Below are 6,012 nucleotides of genomic sequence, written 5' to 3'. Positions count from 1 at the left end.
GATCGGTACGGAGACGTTTGTATTTATCCTCAAGAGGCTGCAGAACCTTTAGGAAACTTCACATTCTTGAATTCTTATCGTGCGTCCTTGATTCAGCTTGAAAAGAAACTCTTGAAATTCCTTCCACGCGTTCGTATGCGCGCATGAGCGCTCAGTATCAGATATGCCTTGATGGTTTGTGATTCCCCGATTGAGGGGCGAGATGTAATCTCTGTGAGTTTATGATGGGCTAGTCTGGAGGACTTGAGGCCGGATCTTTGCCTATGGCTTGAGCACCGAGGTGCTGATTGTGTGAATAAGTGCTTTGAACTTATACGTTCGGTGTTGTTCCTATGAGTGGAAGTGGCGGCTGGATAGCCACGTGATGAGTATGTTAGTACTGCGAGATGTATCTATGTAACTTGGAAGTGACGAGGAAGGTCTGCTGGATGATAGACGAACTATTAAGTGTTTGATTTCCATTGTGATTGGATGTGTGGCCCCGAGTTATGGGCGCGTGAAGAATCTTTTCATGTCTTCCAATTGGAGTGGAGTAAATTTCATGTTGCAGTGTGAGTTCAGATTCAGGAAGACTAAGTGACTGCGGATAGTTTATGACGGTGGAAGGTATACAGAAATGTTATATTGAGGCGAAGTAGGTGGGCTACCTCCTGCGGAGTGTTCTGAAGTGGTGTAATCCTTATGTGTATATTAGAAGATCTCCTGTGTAATTGAAAAGTGCGTGTTGAAATTTGAAATTTTGGGTCGCTTAAGAGAGTGGGCTTCACTGTTACGGGGATGAATGCGAGATTTTGTAGAGATTTACAGTACTAGATGATCTGTGTTTTCANTGTATTCGCTTTGTCTTTGGATAGATTCGACGCGCATGGAGGCCGATTTGAGGGGCAAAGGCGTCGCGAGCTAGAGATTTCGCCGGTCCGAGGTGAGTAATGATTGTAAATGATATCCTGAGGGTTTGAAACCCCGGATTTGCACACCGTAGTGCTATATTGAGGTGACTTGCACGCCGGATAGCGAGCGTGGGGTAGAGCACTGTTGGGGATTGTGACGTGGTCCGTCCCGATTGATAATTTTACCGCATATTTGACTGAAACTTATTTGTTATTATCATGATTTGGGCTGATTGCCATATTCGGGCTTCATGCCAATTATTTGATCCCTTCGGGGATTTTATCACTTTTTCCTCACTGTTTTGACGTATTATTTGAACTCAGTCCTGTTGATATTACAGTTTTACAAACTCAACCAATTTTACTCAGATTTGAAACTTAAATGATATTTCTAAATGATATTTTGGGCTGAGAACTACTGTTTTACAAATGCCCGAGGGGCTTGTGATGATTCTCGGACTGAGTGAGGCCGATGGCCGTATGTGAGGATATGCTGAGTGATATGAGGCCGAGGGCCTGAGATACTTTATGTGCCACGAGGTGGCTTGAGTGACGTGAGGAGCCTTTCAGGCCTTATGAGTGATGTGAGGAGGCTTTCAGGCCTTATAAGTGATGTGAGGAGGCTTTCAGGCCTTATGACTGATGTGAGGAGGCTTTCAGGCCTTGTGAGTGATGTTAGGAGGCTTTCAGGCCTTATGACTGATGTGAGGAGGCTTTCAGGCCTAGTGTGTGATGTGAGAAGGCTTTCAGGCCTTATTTTATATGCCACGAGGTGGCTTGATATTGCGCTTGGGTCGTAAGGGGCCCCTCCCGGAGTCTGCACACCCCTAGTGAGCGTCGTCGATGATATATGGATCGGGCTGCACGCCGCAGCGGTTACTATATGATACTATTCTGAGAGTGATCTAAGAGAGAGAGCCCGAGGGACTGAGAGTGTTTCTGAGAGTGAGCTCGAGGGGCTGGTACTGTTTTGAAATATTGCCCGAGGGGCGAACTTTTATGTGCTCATCTTGCATATTTACTTGCCTTTTACCTGTTATACTGTGATATTTGTGCCCGGGGGGCGGTTTTTCTGTGCTTATCGTCACTAACTGTTTAAAATCATTTCGTAACTGTTGGAAAGATCATTTTATAAAAGAGATAAACTGAGCCAAGAGATTTCCAAAGATTCCACAGCTTCACTGTTTTTCTCAAAGGATTGTACCCTGCTTCTATACAACATGTTGGTTGCTTTACGTGATTTCTTACTGCTCAGTTGTTATTTACCTTTATTACTCATTGAGTTGGAGTACTCACTTTACTAATTGCACCTCGTGTGCAGATGCAGGTATTTATCCACCCGTTAGCGGGTTTTGGGCCTATCAGAGACAGAGTTATATGAGTTAAGGAGGTGACTGTCAGCGTTCGCAGCACCACGTCTCTCTCTTTTGTTCATTATTCCGGTTTTGTACATTTTAGACCCTGTAGTGGATTTACATTCTGATAGATGCTCGTGACTTGTGACACCCAGGTTAGGGCTGTGTTGGGTTGGCTTTCCGCTGATTAATACTATTAAGTCATATTTACGCTGTTTATTTATGTTTAACTATTTTTGAAAAAGACGAGTGGGTTAGTTGGCTGGCCTCGTCTTCACGAGAGGCGCCATCACGACCAGTGCGGGGTTTGGGTCGTGACAAGTTGGTATCAAAGCCTAGGTTACTAGGTCTCACGAGTCATGAGCAGGTTTAGTAGAGTCTCGCAGATCGGTACGGAGACGTTTGTATTTATCCTTAAGAGGCTGCAGAACCTTTAGGAAACTTCACATTCTTGAATTCTTATCATGCGTTCTTGATTCAGCTTGAAAAGAAACTCTTGAAATTCCTTCCACGCGTTCGTATGCGCGCATGAGCGCTCAGTATCAGATATGCCTTGATGGCTTGTGATTCCCCGATTGAGGGGCGAGATGTAATCTGTGTGAGTTTATGATGGGCCAGTCTGGAGGACTTGAGGCCGGATCTTTGCCTATGGCTTGAGCACCGAGGTGCTGATTGTGTGAATAAGTGCTTTGAACTTATACGTTCGGTGTTGTTCCTATGAGTGGAAGTGGCGGCTGGATAGCCACATGATGAGTATGTTAGTACTGCGAGATGTATCTATGTAACTTGGAAGTGACGAGGAAGGTCTGCTGGATGATAGACGAACTATTAAGTGTTTGATTTCCACTGTGATTGGATGTGTGGCCCCGAGTTATGGGCACGTGAAGAATCTTTTCATGTCTTCCAGTTGGAGTGGAGTAAATTTCATGTTGCAGTGTGAGTTCAGATTCAGGAAGACTAAGTGACTGCGGACAGTTTATGACGGTGGAAGGTATACAGAAATGTTATATTGAGGCGAAGTAGGTGGGCTACCTCCTGCGGAGTGTTCTGAAGTGGTGTAATCCTTATGTGTATATTAGAAGATCTCCTGTGTAATTGAAAAGTGCGTGTTGAAATTTGAAATTTTGGGTCGCTTAAGAGAGTGGGCTTCACTGTTACGGGGATGAATGCGAGATTTGTAGAAGATTTACAGTACTAGATGATCTGTGTTTTCACAAGCTTATAAAGGATTTAAGTCTAATATCACTATGGTATTGTGGCATCAATAGGGTATAAGTGTTATGAGTTGTTGAAGGTATTATGATCTATGGCTTTGAGCCAAGTGGGGGAGATTGCTATTGATTAGCTGATTGCTCGGTTATGTGCTATGTTGGTTCCGATTTGAGGCGTGTGGGAATCAGTTTTGGTTGCGGAGATTGAGCCCGAGGATGGCTCGAGTAAAAGGAAATTTTTGGCTAAGGATAGGTTATGTGCTGCAGTGTCAGAAGTGCCAATGAGGCGCTGGTTGTTCGGTTCTATTGATCGGGTTAAGTGCAGTATGAATAGAGTGAATGACTCTCGAAAATGATTCTAATGTGTTCAAGATGCTTCATGTAGCAATTGGATATCTCAAAGTCGTATGTGTGGTTAGAAGCCGAGTTTTCAATGGAAGAGTTCAAGACTTGTGGTATTTCTATGTTAATTATGGGATTCTATGTATTAGTACCAGGAAGATAAAGGTAACGGACCTATATTCGCAGGAAGTTCTTCAGAGTAAAGCATTCTGGAATGTGGTGTTTCTGGGAATATTTGAGAGAGTATTCAGCGGCTTATGGGTCTTAGACGGTGTGGTCTTATGCTTGGGTCTCGTGTGGTGAGCCTGGGTTGAGGAATTGTAGTGCTACAGCAAGAGGAGATATCAAGATGAAAATGAATCAAAAGGAAATTTAGATAGATGAAGTAGCTTGATAGTAGACCGAATCGGTATGGAAAGGAAATGATTAATTCTTTGTATGTGTTCGAGGTAATGAGTTGTTACAGGTATTCTGCAGCACTGCTCTTGGGTTTTGACGGCTTGCTTAGCTTGGTCTAGTTAGAAGGATTCAGTCTTGGCAGTTTAATTTGTGCAAACGGAATTGGGAGAGTTCTTGTTGATTTCGACCGTGGTTGGAGAGGTGCATTTTCTACGAATGTAACAGGCATGGGATGTGTAATGATTTTTCTTCTAAATGGGATCAATGGAAGTTCTTGGCTAGATGAGTTACAGTTCAGTTCTGAAAGGAAGTTCATAAAATTCTTAGGTAACGGGCAGCCTCAGATAATCAAGGAAATGGTACTGCTAATTGGAAGTGATTTGATGGGAGTATATGTTTCATAAAAAGGGTAATGTGATTAAACTAATGATACTTCGGTAGTATTGCGGCACTTTCTTGTTGGGTCGACTGGTGATATTCGGGTTGCTTGGTGGCACAGGGAAATTTTAGACTATCTATCGTGGGATGATTGGGTATTAAAGGTGTGGCATGTGTTCGGACGGCGAAATTGGGATCGGATATGATGATGCATGTGCTGGGTGTATGTGGAGACGGAAGTTCTCATATTCAGGCTATGATGTGGTTGTAGATCGTGTGTATCGGCACTGTTTAGCAACTATCGGGATTTGGAGGCCCGAGTGGATCTTTCTTTGCTTGGTATGTTAGATTTTGGATATGATATTGGGGTGTAGACTGGTTGTCTCAGTGTTGGGTTATTCTGGACTATTGCGCTATGGGCTATGCCGAAAACGCCACGGGTTGAGTGGCGAGGTGCATCGGATTATATTCTAGCAGAGTGGTTTATATTTCAAAGACCCAGCGGACGGCTGGGAAGGATTGCTTTTCTTAATTGGGCCTTCGTGATGGATGTCAGTGCAGAGGTATCTACCAATAATTCAGTTCCGGTGTTGAGGGACTTTTCGGATGTGTTTCTTGTGGCCGGGCATGTCGTCGGGCGAGGTTGTGGGTTTCGGTATTAATTTGGTGCCAGGCACCGTATCGTATCGCTCCGGTAGAAGTTCTAGTAGTGGAAGGAGCAGCTTCAGGCTTCCTTGATAATGAGTTCGTTGGCAAGCCAATGTGGATGCGTGTGCCAGCTTGAGTCGGCTTGGTTGGCCCCGAATTGTATTGTTAAGGGATAGGTTGATCCGACCGTTGTTGAGCTTACTAGTGATTTGGGAGATCTATGAGTTTCCTTTTTGTGTTGCGAGACGTTATGATTTGTTGGTTATGGGCACATATGGTGTGAATCTATTGGGGTTCATAGTAGAAGTCGAGCGGGGAGAATAATTGGGTGTTGCTCGGTGAATGGCTTATCGGTTATGTCCTATCGGGTTGCGTGGTATATGCTATTTGTTTTCACTGTGGGTGTAATGACTTGCTTTGGTTCCAGACATCAAATTGTGCGTGGCTGTCAATTTTGAGCATAGTGACTTGAGGTGTTCCATGTGTAGCTTTGTTTGGCTAGGATTGCGCATTGTAGCGATGCTACATGGAGATATGACCTTTCGGGGTAGGTTCATATGTTCTATCTCTGCGATGTGAGACGGGGTCTCAGCTTTGTGTTGTGATGGTACTGATGAGCTTGAGGTACAACTCTTTCGTTTGAGTCAATTTCATGATGTGAGTATGTTCGGATTGTTGCTTATTGGTGCGCGGACTGCGCAAGTTGTGGCTTTAGCCTGTCTTGGTATGTCATGTCACCAGAGTAATTGTGTTGATTAGATGAGGTTCGGTTCAGAAATGTGCCATGGT

Source organism: Nicotiana attenuata, unplaced genomic scaffold (assembly GCF_001879085.1).
Source record: "Nicotiana attenuata strain UT unplaced genomic scaffold, NIATTr2, whole genome shotgun sequence".
In the NCBI taxonomy this organism is placed as follows: domain Eukaryota; kingdom Viridiplantae; phylum Streptophyta; class Magnoliopsida; order Solanales; family Solanaceae; genus Nicotiana; species Nicotiana attenuata.
The sequence above is the reverse complement of the archived record's forward strand: the minus strand, read 5'-3'. Positions refer to the sequence as shown.